The 15,162-nt window shown below is 35.8% G+C and overlaps 2 protein-coding genes across 3 annotated transcripts in view; one reads left to right on the plus strand and one right to left on the minus strand.

Moving 5' to 3' along the window:
* Positions 1 to 6,067, plus strand: part of MINDY2 (MINDY lysine 48 deubiquitinase 2) — an 84,395-nt gene extending 78,328 nt beyond the window's left edge. For both annotated transcript variants that reach the window (XR_007453832.1, XR_007453833.1), the window contains one exon: positions 2,632 to 6,067. The gene's annotated coding sequence lies outside the window, so the exon portion shown is untranslated. The remainder of the gene's footprint in view (positions 1 to 2,631) is intronic.
* SLTM (SAFB like transcription modulator) overlaps positions 1 to 15,162 on the minus strand; it is an 81,298-nt gene that overhangs the window by 772 nt on the left and 65,364 nt on the right. The gene's annotated exons all lie outside the window — the stretch shown is intronic.

Consider the following 15,162-nt stretch of genomic DNA (forward strand, 5'->3'; position numbering starts at 1 on the left):
TGTGTGTGTGTGTGTGTGTGTGTGTGTGTGTGTGTGCGCGCGCGCGCGCATACGAGTGTGTGTGTTTGAAGCAAGGATCCATGACTTCTATTGTCAAAGGAATCTGGGAACCTTCCCTCAAATTTTACCATTTAAGAATACACACACACATAAATAACCTAAGCCGTTTGGGGCAGCTAAAATTGGCATTAGCTGTTTCTTATAATATGCTGGTCCACTGTGCTTAGGTGAAGTAACTTCTTCCATGTTTCAGGGTATCTGTTGGCTTAACAGTTGAGTGAGGCATAGACTAGAGTTCAGGATTAAGTTGTATAATATATTTTGTTTTAGTCTCTCATATTTCTAGTATTTGACTACTTATCCCATATTATGTTTCAAATTCTTCCTCATACTTCTTGATCTTAGCTTAATTAAGCAAGTTAGTATTAGAGATTAATTGACTGAACCCAACATTAACCATTTTGTACTTGCACAAAACCTTAACACTTTGTTTTTACTGAATCACCAGCTCAGGTCATTAAGAGAGATCTTGAGAGAAAAGAGGACTAGAAGGCAAATAGATATCTAAGGAAAGAATTATAGCCCTCATATTAATGTTGGCATATGAAGCTGATATTTATAAAGTCCTGCTGGAGAAATACATTCAAGGCAAAAATTTCCAGAACTGTCCTCAAACTCATTTATTTAAAAAAAAAATTGCTTTACACTTGATCTTAGCCAAAAGGCCGAGAAGCGATTAAAAAAAAAAAAAAATTGCTTTAAAGCAAAATGATTACATTTCACTTAATTTCCTATTAAATATTCCAGTTATTTTAAAATACAATAGAAAACCTACAGGCTTTGCCTGTCGTACAATATTTGGGCATACAACTTAAACTGTAATTGTAAACTTACTAATGTTTGATAAAATACATGGAGGCATTAAAGATAGTACGTAATTTGTATTTTAAGGAACTAGAAATAGGAATTCTGAACTGTTTTATGTCTAAAAATCTGGCTTTTATCTTTCCATGGACAAACTTTCTATGCCTCAGTTTACTCTAAATATGTAAAGGATGTTCATTTTTTCAGAGCATTAACACTCCTGAGTAAAGGACAAAGTATAAGCTCAGAGTATTACTTAAGTAATCATATATATAGTTTTTGTTCTTGAGTGTGCAGATCTTTTCCCCAATCACAATATTTCTTAAAGTCAGTTTTTTTAATGCTGTTAAATTTGTAAAATTACCTTGTCTTTGAGTATGGCATTATCTCTTCCTGAAATGTATTTTGCAGTTGCTTTTGGACTATACGATCAAAATCAAGAGAATTTGGGGAGTATAAAAAGCATTAAAAGTCTATTTTTTCCAGTATCTTTCATATATCTAAGTATTTAGATCCCCTTTGCCTTTTTCTCCATGTAACAAAGCACATTGGTATCAGGTCACTAATACATACATGTAAAACTTTCGCGCATGGATGAGAGTTCCTAGGTTCTCTAGGAATATAATGGCTTTTTGTTTTATTTTATTTTATTTTATTTTATTTTATTTTACTGATATTAATTATAGCTACTGAGAAAATCTTATGAAGAATCAACGTTACTTTTCTCAGGTGACACTTTAAAACAAAGTTTAAAATCGAAGGCTTGTTAGCCAAAAGAATTTACGAAAGAGAGATAATGGAGTCTGAGGGACAGATTTCAAGACCCTGATAATTTTAACTTCTTTTGAAGATTTATCTTAATTTTTTAATTCATGCATGTCTCTTACTTAATCCCAGGGTCTCTGCTGTTAGAAATTAGAGTTTAATACATTGTGATATGCATATGTATTTTTACATAAAGTATTCTAATTTCTAGTTTCACTTTTCTGATCTAAAAACATTAAATTTTTAAAAACTGGGTAAAAGTCTTCCAACTGTTGATTCAAGTTCGGGTTTGTCCTTTTGTCCTGAGATTTAGACTTCTCTCCCTATAACAGTATTTTTTAGAACATGGTACTCTCCCATATAAGGTATTGAAATACCATAGCACAAATACAAAACCTAAACTTTAAATCACAGTAGATTTAAAAGACAAAAAGAGTTCTATTGTTATTCTGCAGTGCCTGTTCTTTACCTAATATTTTACCTTTAAGAATTTAAGAATTTTTTCAAATAACTTAATAATTTGTCATGAATTTTAAAAACTTTATATCCATCTTAACTACACTACAGAGAGGCAGAGATGCCTCCTACTAAGAGGATATACAAAGCAGAATTCTTCTGATGGTGATGCTGGCTTCTTTGGGTCTAGTAGTTACAACTTTAAATAGGAAGTCAGAAAACACAAATTCCCATCTAAATTCCCATATCAGTGACCTGTCCAAATGGGCATTATAAGTAAAATACCCTATAGAGTGATTCTGACTAGTAGAATATGTTTATAGACTAAGATTGGCATTTAATCTTTGAAGATCTGTCTGATGTGTCTCAATTTTGTCAGTTTTTACTCCTTTTCACATCTTAGTTGTATGATATAATCATTATTTTCCAGAGTACAGTGGATATCATAGTTCTACAGATTTTTAAAGATGAGGATTTGAAAAACTTCCAATGGTTTTTGTTAAAAGGCGATTTTCCTCAATAAAATGACAACTATTGTTTTCACAGATCCACACATCACAAGTAGGACAATATCATAGAAGAATGATGTATGATTGCTCCACAGCAGTCAGCAAAAGGGATAATTGGATAATCTTCACTTGTGAAACTTCAGAGGTACCTGAAAGTCATTTCCTAAAGTTAGTGCATGTGAGTCTTTTTCCTTGAATTGTGCAGAATAATTGGATGTGGCACACATTTTGGGGAATAGGAAGTGAAATGGTATAATGACTGCAGAGCAAGTGATTTTGAAATGTCACAAGAAGAAACAAGTTTTCTTCCTCCACTTCACTGTCTGACTATTTGGGTCAGGAAGTTGCTATGACATACAGATCTCTTTGTGCTAGGCCAAGATTGGCCAATTGAAATAGAGTTCTCAAAGAGTTTGAATATATAGATTGTGTATGAGCACCTATTTTATCCTTTTCTTTACTATCTTAATGCCCTTTCTACTTCTGAAACAATTCATCCATTTTGCTTCATGACCAGCTTTAATTCCAGTTTGAGAATAATAGCATCCCTAGAAATTGATACAAAACAGCATTGAAATACATTTTTCAAATGATACCTAAAAGCATCTACCCAGCTTAGAATTGAACTGAATTTCTATGAAAGAAAGTTATTGTTTTAAATGCTAATTATGTTAAAACTATTTAATTGTAAAAACTATGTCTTAAACATATTCCAAAAGTTTCACTTTTGGAGGCTATTCCTTTAAAAAGGCATATTGAACACAGATGGGAAAGTGTAAAATATTTCTGATAGAATTATTCAGTATTATTCAACATTTAATTTCATGTTTGTTATTGTACCACAAGGATAGTGTCATTCTTGGATTAAAATGTTGGACCTTTTGTTAATATACTTAAAACTGTAACCAGTGATAACACCCTTAGTATTTTTTATTATAGATTATATTTTATTTCAATAAACTTTGATATTTAGACCAAACAGTCTTTCTCTTATGTATATTCATCTCATTAAGGTACTTCTTACAAAGTGGGGAAATGGAGAGATGGGGAAGTGACATTGATTCATATCTAGAATTGTGAACTCTAGGATTAACTCTTAGAATTGGACCAACTCTTTGTTTTTAATGTTTGTTTATTTTTGAAGGGGAGAGAGAGAGCACAAGTTGGGGAGGGGCAGAGACAGAGGGAGACACAGAATCTGAAGCAGGCCCCAGGCTATAAGCTGTCAGCACAGAGCCGGACGTGGGGCTCGAACCCATGAGCTCTGAGATCATGACTTGAGCCAAAGTCAGATGCTTAACCGACTGAGCCACCCAGGCGCCCCATTTTTTTTTTAATGTTTATTTATTTTTGAAGGAGAGAGACAGCATAAGCAGGGAGGGGCAGAGAGAGAGGGAGACACAGAATCTAATGCAGGCTCCAGGCCCCGAGCTGTCAGCACAGAGTCTGACATGGGGCTCGAACCCACAAACTGTGAGATCATGACCTGAGCAGATGTCAGATGCTTAATGGACCAACACTTGATAAAGATGGATTTTAACCCAAGAGGCAATGAACAAAAAACCAATCAACTCTAAACTATAGTCAACTACTGGATCCCAATGGTAGATTCATTATATCTGATACTCTTATCCTTTTGGAAGACTAAGTTAGAAAGAGCTGAGAAGGGATCACTTTATCTTTATACCAAGCCAACCTTAATATGAAGTTTTTGTCCAAATCAGCTAATGTCTGCCATTTCTGTGAAAGTTTTCTCAGACACCATAGCCCTTTAAACAGAATTAGTCATTACACATAGTGTTTTCTTGACCTCCCCTCATTATAGTACTTAAGCTAGATTGTGAGGCTTTTAAGAACAGGAAGCATATCTTACTCATCTTGATTTTCTTGGCACTTTAAATGAATTTGAATATCTATTTAGAGGAATTTTTTAATTCCTTTAATAGTTATTGTTTCCCTGTCCTTTAAATAAGTGAAATAAGTAAGTTGGGTTATTGAATCCATTTTCTCCTATAGCATAAAAGTTCAGGGTGCCTGGGTAGCTCACTCATTTAAGCATCTGACTCTTGTTTTCAGGTCAGGTCAAAATTTCACAGTTTGTGAGATTGAACCCCATGTCATCTCCACACTGAGAACATGGAGTCTGTTTGGGATTCTTTCTCTCCCTCTGTCTGTCCCTCTCCTGCTCTCTTTCTCAAAATAAATAAATAAACTTAAAAAAAATTATGGGGGTGCCTGGGTGGCTCAGTTGGTTAACCATCTGATTCTTGGTTTTGGCTCAGGTCATGATCTCACATTTTGTGAAATTGAGCACCGTGTCAGGCTTTGCAGTGACAGCGCAGAGCCTGCTTGGTATCTGTCTGTCCTTCTCTCTCTGCCCCTCTCCAACTTGTTCTCCCTCTCTCTCTCTCTCTCTTAAAAAAAAAAATAAATAAATAAATAAATAAATAAACATTAAAAAATAAAAGTTATGTAGATAGAGGGAACTAAAATTCCTATTCCTTTATTCCTGCCTCTGATTTTCCTTGGGCATCATCCTGTATCCTCCCAGAGTTGATGAAAGAACACTTCCAACAAAACTAGAGTAAGCAGCATTGTTCTTTCCTGTCTCATATCTTTCCTTGCAGGGTCTCTTTTTCACTTTATATTATCCTATGAAGTACGCACCTATTAATTTTTGGAGCTGAGATTTGAAACCAAGCAGTTTGACTCCAGAGGCTGTGCTCACAAATATATCTGGAAGGGGACATACAGGTCTAGGCCAGATCTGTGTTCAAATTCTGACCCTGGACTTTTAAAGTCATATCTGTCTCAAGCCTGCAGAAATTTGCAAAATCAGGCCTATTGGTCTTTTTTAAAAGTACCCACTAATCTTAGAGCAAATTAATACTACACAGCCTGTTTTCTACACTAAAATGTCATAATTTATACCTTGTTATAAAGTTTAAAAATAATGCATATAAAATGTGATATGCATAACAAAATAAATTGTAACAGATTAGTACTAATAGACTAGGGAAAACTTTTTAACAAGTCAAGAACTTTAAGAAAGACTGATTAAGGAGATTAAGAAAGCTACTTAAGCCTATAAAAGCAGACATTTTTCTGTTATCTCCAGATATAATGCTGACCCTACCATGAGGGCTGAGATTAACCTGGACTCAGAATGACCCAGAGTGAAAAGCATGGAACAAACAAAACTTTAGAATGCATAGAATAATATAATAATGAATACCAGATAAAACGAAATTGTGGCATGTTCTCCTAGAAGACTATTAGATTACTCATTTGTCAAGAATAAAATATAGCAGGAGACCCAGGCACCTAGACTTTACAGGAAGGGTCATATTTGGACTAAAGCTATAACATTGTATTTTACAAGTAAGGACAGGGGTGCCTGGGTGGCTCAATCGATTGACTGTCCACCTCTTTTTTTTTTTTTTTTTAAAGACTTTTTTTTTTCAAGTTTATTTCAGACAGAGCATGCAAGAGAGCAGGGGAGGGGCAGAGAGAGAGGGGAACAGAGGCTCTAAAGCAGGCTCTGCCCTGACAGCAAAGAGCCTGATGTGGGGCTGGAACTCACGAACTGTGAGATCATAACCTGAGCCAAAGTCAGACACTTAACAAACTGAGCCACCCAGGTGCCCCTATGCATCTGATTGTTGATTTTGCTCAATCCCAGGGTAGTGGGATTGAGCCCTGAATCCCCTACGCTGAGTATGGAGCCTGCTTAAGATTTTCTCTCTCTCCCTCTGCCCCTCTCCCCTGCTCACGCTTTCTCTCTATAAAAAAATTTAAGGGGGCCTGGGGTGGCTCAGTCAGTTAAGCGTCTGACTTCGGCTCAGGTCCTGATCTCACGGTTGGTGAGTTCAAGCTCCACATCAGGGTCTGTGCTGACAGCTCAGAGCCTGCTTAGGATCCTCTCTGTCCCTCTCTCCCTTTCTCCCTCAAAAATAAACATTAAAAAAATTAAAATTAAAAAAAATAAGTGCAATAAATCAGGAGCTTAGGACAAAGAGCCAGCCAAAGTCAGCACTTTCAGCAAATGTTTGTGTAAGGGAAGAAAAATATTTTCCTTCTACCCCTCTTAGTTTTTGGCTTGAGGCCACTGTAACACAAGACAGATTAATAAGAAAAAAAATATATTAACATGTATATTTCATGTATAGTTGGGAGCTTCAGAAAGATGAATTAACTCTCAGAGGCTTAATTTTTTTTTATGTTTATTATATGGGAGAGAGAGAGAGAGAGAGTGTGTGAGAGGGGGAGGGACAGAGAGAGATGGGAGAGAGAATCTGAAGCAGGCTCCAGGCTCTGAGCTGTCAGCACAGGGCCCAAGAGGGCTCTAACTCGTGAACCCGTGAGATCATGACCTGAGCCAAAGTCAGATGCTTAACCGACTGAGCCACCCAGGCGCCCCTATCAGAGGTGGCTTCGTATTCAGGCTTAAATATCATTTCAGATAAAGACAAAAGAAGAGTGTGGAGGAGACCAGGTCTAGGTAAGTAACCAGGAAAAGTATAGTAAACAAAAGCAAGGTTTCTTATGCATATTAACCTTTAAATTGGTGTCTTTTCACATTGACAAAAATTTTTTGTGATTTAGTCATATTCTTTCTGAGAAAGGAAGATTACCTTCATAAATTTAAATTTCCATTATAAAAGGGTAGCTTCTGTTTTCAGAGCTCTTGTCTCTGCTGTTTCTCAAAATAATCAGCTCAAAATAATATTTATGTCAAAAAGGCATATTTTGGGTTGGCATATTCTGTTACCCTTTAGTCAACTCAGGCAAAGGCTGACATGTCACCTTTAAAGGAGTCTTCATTTGGGGCGCCTGGGTGGCTCAGTTAAGCGTCTGACTCTTGATCTTAGCTCAGGTCATTGTCTCATGGTTCATGAGATTGAGCCCCACATTGGGCTCTGCACTGGCAGCGTGGGGCCTGCTTGGGATTCTTCTCTCTGCCCCTCTCCACCGACCCTCTTGAAAAATAAATAAATTTTATTTTATTTATTTAAAGGAGTCCTCATTATTATTATTATTTTTTAAGTAAGCCCTAGGCCCAAGGTGGGGCTTGCACTCATGATTCCAAGATCAAGAGTCACATGCTGTACCGACTGAGCAACTAAGCCAGTCAGGAGCCCCCAGTGGAGTCTTCAGTCTTTTGAGGAATTTTCTTTGGACTGCTAACCTTACTAAATTAAGTCACTATAAATGAATGGTGATCATGTAAATGAAATGTAGTAGCATCTGAATCCTGGCGTTCCACTAAATGTCCTAGTCCTTGAAACAGGAAACTAACTGCTTACTACTCATTATTATAACACTACTCCATATTTATTAGGATATTACTATGTATCAGACATTTCACTGTTTATCTTCTTAATCCTCACAACAGTTTTAGACTGATATTGATATAGTTAAGGAAACAGAAACTTGAGGGGTGCCTGGGTGGCTCAGTCGGTTAAGACTCCGTCTTTGGCTCAGGTCATGATCTGAGTTAGAGCCTGTGTTGGGCTCTGTGCTGACAGCTTGGAACCTGTAGCCTGCTTTGGATTCTGTGTCTCCCTCACTCTCTGCCCCTCCCCCCACTCATGGTTTTTCTCTCTCTCTCTCAAAATAAACATTAAAAATTTTTTTTAAAAAAAAGGAAACAAAAACTTGAAAGATTATGCAACTTCCAAAAAGTTACTGCTACTGGAAATGTTGAAATTTAAAACCAGACCTAACTCCAAATCCATTCTCTTACTTAAAATTATGGAAGCGTTCACAAATTTGCATCCCATTCTTGACTCCTTTAATGTAAAGAATAGTTATCAGTCTTCCTAGATTTAATTACTTGTTTAAGGTGCAGGCTACATTTCCCCAAATTAGGATCTCAGTATAGGGAGGCTACGGGAAATTCTTTAAAGTCAGATTCTGGAGTAAGCATTTGAAACTTCACCTCATTAGCGGTTTGTTTTTTTCCTTTAGGGTGGAACTGGGTATTGGATCATCCATTAAAAGGTCAAATGTTATAGCCTGAAATTTTCTGAAGCTTCTCTTTCTGTGCTTTTGATTTACCAAAAGAAGTTTCAGTCAAGCTGAAAAACTGTATCTTTCTAGAAGTGGATTATTCTGCTGATATGATGTGGAGGCCAAATTAAAATGTACACTGTACTTAATCACTGACTCTTCGATTTATTTCCCTTTATAAATATTTCATTCAACAAAATTCAGTAACTTTTTGCTTACCTAATATATTCCAATGACCTTCCTTTTTAAACCATTTCTTATATTTCTGAAAGTTTTCATCTACATTTCAAGGATCCAATCAAAAATTTAAATCTGGGATCAATAAGATTTGTTTCTCTTCTAGATGTGTTATGGTTTTAGTTCTTAAAGTTAGGTCTGTGATCTTTCAAGTTAATTTTTTTTTCCTGAATAGATTTGATGCATAGAATTGTGTAAGTTTACAGTGTATATAGCATGTTGACATATTTATATATCACATTACATAATTTAGTACATATTATGGTCTATATCCATTACACTGTGTATTAGATCTGTAAGGCTTATTTTCTACTTGTTACAAGTTTGTACCTTTATGACTATCACTCTTACCCCTATCCTCTGATAACCACCATTTTACTGTTTTTTACAGGTTCATCTTTTCTAGATAAAACATATAAATGATATCATAAAGTACATGTCATCCTCTGACTTGTTTCACTTAGCATAATGTGCTCAAATTTCATCAATGTTGTCCCAAATAGAAGGATACCTTCTTTTTTCATGGCTAAAAAATAGTTTATTGTGTATATGTACCCCATTTTTTTTCATTCATTCATCTGTTGCTGGGCATTTGAGTCGTTTCCGAATCTTGGCTGTTGTATATAATGGTGTGATAAACACGGGAGTGCATACATGTTGTCAAAATCCTCTTCATTTCCTTTGGGTACATGCCCAGAAGTAGAATTGCTGGGTTGTATGGTAGATCTATTTTTGAGTTTTTGAGGAACCTCCATATTGTTTTCTGTAGTTGTTGGACCAATATACATTCCCACCAGTAATGTATAAGGGTTCCCTTTTTACCACATCCTTGCCAACACCTGTTGTTGGTAACCATTAATGATAGCCATTCTAACAGGTGTGAGGTGATATCTCTTTGTGGTTTTGACTTGCATTTCTCTGATGATTGGTGATGTTGGGCATCTTTACATGCATCTGTTGGCCATTTTGATATCTTTTGTAAAGAAAGGTCTATATACTTTTTTTTTTCTATTTTTTTAATTTAATTTTTTATTTTTTAAAATTTAGATCCAAATTAGTTAGCATATAGTGCAAAGATGATTTCAGGAGTAGATTCCTTGATGCCCCTTGCCCATTTAGCCCATTCCCCCCTCCCACAACCCCTCCATTAACCCTCAGTTTGTTCTCCATATTTATGAGTCTCTTCTGTTTTGTCCCCCTCCCTGTTTTTATATTATTTTTGTTTCCCTTCCCTTATGTTCATCTGTTTTGTCTCTTAAAGTCCTCATGAATGAAGGCATCTGATTTGTCTTTCTCTAATTTCACTTAGCATAATACCCTCCAGTTCCATCCACATAGTTGCAAATGGCAAGATTTCATTCTTTTTGATTGCCAAGTAATACTCCATGTCTTCTTTATCCATTCATCTGTCAGTGGACATTTGGGCTCTTTACATACTTTGGCTATTGTTGATAGTGCTGCTATAAACATGGGCGTGCATGTGTCGCTTCGAAACAGCACACCTGTATCCCATGGATAAATGCCTAGTAGTACAATTGCTGGGTCTTAGGGTAGTTCTACTTTTAGTTTTTTGAGGAACCTCCATACTGTTTTCCAGAGTGGCTGCACCAGCTTGCATTCCCAGGGGTCTATATACACTTCTACCCATTTTTAAATAAGAATTTGTTGTTGTTCTTATTAAGTTGACTGAGTTTTTATATATTTAGATAGTAATCTTTTATCTGATGTATGGTTTGCAAAAGTTTCTCCATTTTTGTAGGTTTTTTTCATTATGTTAATTGTACCCTTTGCTGTACAGAAGCTTTTGAGTTTGATGTAGTCCCATTTGTTGATTTTTGTTGTTATTTGCATTTGGTATCACTCCCAACTCCCAAATTATTGCCAAGACCAGTAGTGATGACCTTCTTTTCCCACATTTTTTTCTAGGAGTTTTATGGTATCAGGACTTATAACTCTTTGATCCATTTCAAGTTAATTTTTGTGACTGGTCTGAGAATAGGGGTCCATTTTCATTGTTCTGCAAGTGGTTATCCAGTTTTCCCCACACCATTTGTTGAAGAGAGTATCCTTTCCCCATTGGGTATTCTTGATTCCCTTGTTGAATATTAGCTGAATATTATATATGCAGGATTTAATTCTGAACTCTCTTATTCCATTGGTCAATGTATCTATTTTTGTGCCAGTACCATGTTTTTATTACTATGACTTTGTACTGCAGTTTGAAATTTAGAAGTATGATGATACCTCTGGCTTTGTTCCTTTTTTCAGAACTGCTTTGACTATTTGGGATCTTTGGTGTTTCCACATAAATTTTGGAATTGTTTCTTCTATTTCTGTCAAGAATGCCTTTGGAATTTTGATGGAGATTGTGTTCAACCTTTAGATGGGTAGTATGGCCATTTTAAACAATATTAAACAATATTAATTTTTCTGAATCATGAGCACAGAATGTCTTATTTGTTTATGTCTTCTTCAGTTTCTTTTAGCAAGGTTATTATATAGATCTTTCGTTTCCTTGGTTGAATTTATTCCTAAATATTTAATTGTTTTTGGTGCTACTGTGAAGGGGATGGTTTTATTTCTTTTTCAGATGCTTCATCGTTATGTAAAGGAATGCAGTTGATTTCTGTGCGTTGATTTTATACCTGCCACTTTACTGAAATTTTTTGCTTAATTCCTACAGTTTTTTGACCGATTGTTTGGGATTTTCTTTATGTAGGATCATATCAGTAAATGATGACAATTTAACTTCTTCCTTTTTTATCTGGATGCCTTTTTATTTCAGTCTTGCTTACTTGCTCTAACTAGACTTCCAGTACCATATTGAATAGTGGCGAGAGTGTACATTCGTGCACTGTTCCTGATCTCAGGGGAAATGCTTTCAATTTTTTCTCCACTAAGTATAATGTTAGCTGTGGATTTGCAGTATGTGGTCTTTATTATGTTGAGGTATGTTCCTTCTGTGTGAGAATATTAAGAGTTTTTACCATGAAGGATGTTGTATTTTGTCAAATGCTTTTTCTGCATCTGTTGAGATGATCATGTGATTTTTATCTTTCATTTTATTGCCTTGATGTATTAAATTTTTTATTTGTGAGTTGAACCATCTTTGCATTCCAGGAATAAATTCCATTTAGTCATGGTGCATAATCCTTTTCATGTGTTCTTGAATTCATTTTCCTAATATTTTGTTGAATTTTTGCATGTATATTCATCAAGGATGTTGATCTGTAGTTCTTCTTGTGGGATCCTTATCTGGTTTTGGTATCAACATAATGCAGGCTTGTAGAATGGGCTTGGAAGTGTTCCCTCCTCCTCCCTAATATTTAGAAAGAGTTTAAAGAGAATTGGCATTAATTCTTCTTTAAATGTTTGGTAGAATTCTCAAGTAAAGCCACCTGCTCCTGGAGAGTTTTCTATGTTGAGAGGTTTTTGCTTACTGACTAAAACCTCCCGCCCACCCCCCTCCTTCTTCCTGATTCGGTCATTATAGGTTGTTTCTAGAAATGTATCCATTTCTTCTAGGTTATGTAATTCATTGGCATATCATTGTTCGTAGTAATCTCTAATGACTCTATTATTTCTGTACTATCAGTTGTAATGTCTCCTCTTTCGTTTCTAATTTTATTTGAGTCTTTTTATCCCTGATTTCTTTAGTTATTGTAGCTAAAGGTTTGTCAATTTTATCTTTTTGAAGAACCAGCTCTTAGTTTCATTGGTCCATATATTGTTTTTCTGATCTTTATTTATTTCCACTCTGATCTTTATTATTTCTTTCCTTCTGCTAATTTTTGTTTTAATTTGTTCCTTTTCTAGTTCATTGAGGCATAAAGTTAGGTCCTTAATTTGTGATCTTTCAAATTTTTTTTAAAAATATGTATCTTTTTAAATTCTTTTTAAAGTAGGCACCATGCCAAACGTGGGGTTTTAACTCTGAGATTAAGAGTTGCATACTCTACTGACTGAGCCATCCAGGCGCCCCCCTAATTTCTTAATATATACGATTATTGTTACAAACATTCAGAACTGCTTTTGCTGCATCCCACGATACTTGATACGTTTTGTTTTCTTACTTGAGATAATTTTTAATTTGCTTTTTGATTTCTTCTTTGACCCAATGGTTGCTTAGAAGTGTGTTGTTGAGGGGCGCCTGGGTGGTGCAGTCGGTTAAGCGTCCGACTTCAGCCAGGTCACGATCTCGCGGTCCGTGAGTTCGAGCCCCGCGTCAGGCTCTGGGCTGATGGCTCGGAGCCTGGAGCCTGTTTCCGATTCTGTGTCTCCCTCTCTCTCTGCCCCTCCCCCGTTCATGCTCTGTCTCTCTCTGTCCCAAAAATAAATAAAAAACGTTGAAAAAAAAATTAAAAAAAAAAAAAAGTGTGTTGTTGAGTCTCCACATATATGTACATCTTCTCACTTTCCTTTTTTTGATTTCTAGTTTCATACCACTGTGGTCAGAAAAGATAGTTGGTATGATTTTGATCTTAAATTATCTAAGATTCATTTTGTGACCTATCATATGATCTGTCCTGTAGAATGTTCTGTATGCATTTGAGAATAATGTGTATTCTACTGCTGTTGGATAGAATGTTCTGTATATGTCTATTAAGTCTATTTGTTCTGAATATGTTTCAATTCCAATATTGCCTTGTTGATTTTGTCTGAATGATCTATCTATTGCTTATAGTAGGGTATTTAAGTCCTCTACAATTACTGTATTGTCTCTCCTTTAAGGTCTGCTTAATAGATTTTGGCACTTAGGTGTTGGAAGCATATATATTTATGCCTGTTATATATTCTTGATGTATTGACCCCTTTATCACTATATAAACAAGAGACTGTTGTCTCTTGTTACCCTTTATGGCTTGAAATACATTTTCTCTGATATAAGTATGGCTACGCTTGTCTTCTTTTTGTTCTTTGCTTGGAATATCATCCTTCATCCATTCACTTTGAGCCTATGTGTGTCTTCAAAACTAAAATGAGTCTCCTATCAGTAGCATATAGTTGGGTCGTGTTTTTTTTTTTAATATATCCAGGCACTCTGTGCTTTTTAATTGGTGAGTTTAAGCCATTAACATTTAAGGTGATTATTGATAGATAAGGATATACTACCACCATTTAATCTTTTGCCTCCTGGTTATTTTGTTCTCCATTGTTTCTTTATCCTTCTGTTTCTCTTTACCTTTCTAAGTGGTGGTTTTTCATGGTGATTTGCTGAGTCTTGCCGTTATGTTTCATGTCTCTGCTCTAGATTTTTGCTTTGTAATTACCATTAGGTTAACATAGAATATATCATATATAGGGGCGCCTGGGTGGCTCAGTTGGTTGAGCATCTAACTCTTAATTTCGCCTCAGGTTATGACCCCAGGGTCATGGGATCGAGCCCCACATTGGGTTCCATGCTGAGGATGGAGCCTGTGTAAGGTTCTCTCTAACCCTCTCCCCCACTTGCATCTTCTCTCAAAAAAAAAACAAAAACAAACAAACATACATACACACACACACACATAAATACACACTCCTTTTTCTGCTGGTAGTAAATTATCTTAATTCTCCTATAGTTTCCATCCTTTTACTCTTCCCCTTTTATATTTTTGATGTTGCAAATTATCTCTTTTTATGCTGTGATTTCACTACCAAGTTGTAGTGGCTATTATTATTTTTAGTGCTTTTCCTTTAACCTTTATTATGTACTTAAGAGTTTTTTGTTTTTAATTTTTTTTTTTTAATGTTTATTTTTGAGACAGAGACAGAGTGTGAGTAGGGGAGGACAGAGAAGAGAGGGAGACCCAAAATCTGAAGCAGACTCCAGATGCAGGGCTCAAACTCACAAACCATGAGATCATGACCTAAGTCAAAGTCAGACACTTAACCGACTGAGGTACCCAGGCAACCCAGTACTTAAGAGTTTAATATATTATTCTAAAGAAGAGTTACAGTAGTCTAATTCTGACTATTTGTAACCTTAATCAGAGTTTTGTGTACTTTCATCTTATTGTTTCAACCTGAAGAGCTCCTTTCAACATTTCTTGTAAGATAAGTCTAGTGAGGTGAATTCCCTCAGCTTTTGTTTCTCTGGGAATACCTTTATTCCTCCTTCATACCTAAAGGTTATTTAACTTTACTGGATAAAGTTGTCTGGCCGTTTTTATCTTTCACTATTATGAATGTCATTGCAGTCCCCTGACCCTAGAGTTTCTGCTGAGAAAATCTCCTGATAGCTTAATAGGGGTACCTTTATTGTTTACTCTTCCTGCCCCCCGCCCCCGGCTACCTTTAAATTTTTCTTTATCATTGACTTTTGACAGTTTTAATATAG

The sequence above is a fragment of the Panthera uncia genome, assembly GCF_023721935.1.
Source record: "Panthera uncia isolate 11264 chromosome B3 unlocalized genomic scaffold, Puncia_PCG_1.0 HiC_scaffold_1, whole genome shotgun sequence".
Taxonomy (NCBI): domain Eukaryota; kingdom Metazoa; phylum Chordata; class Mammalia; order Carnivora; family Felidae; genus Panthera; species Panthera uncia.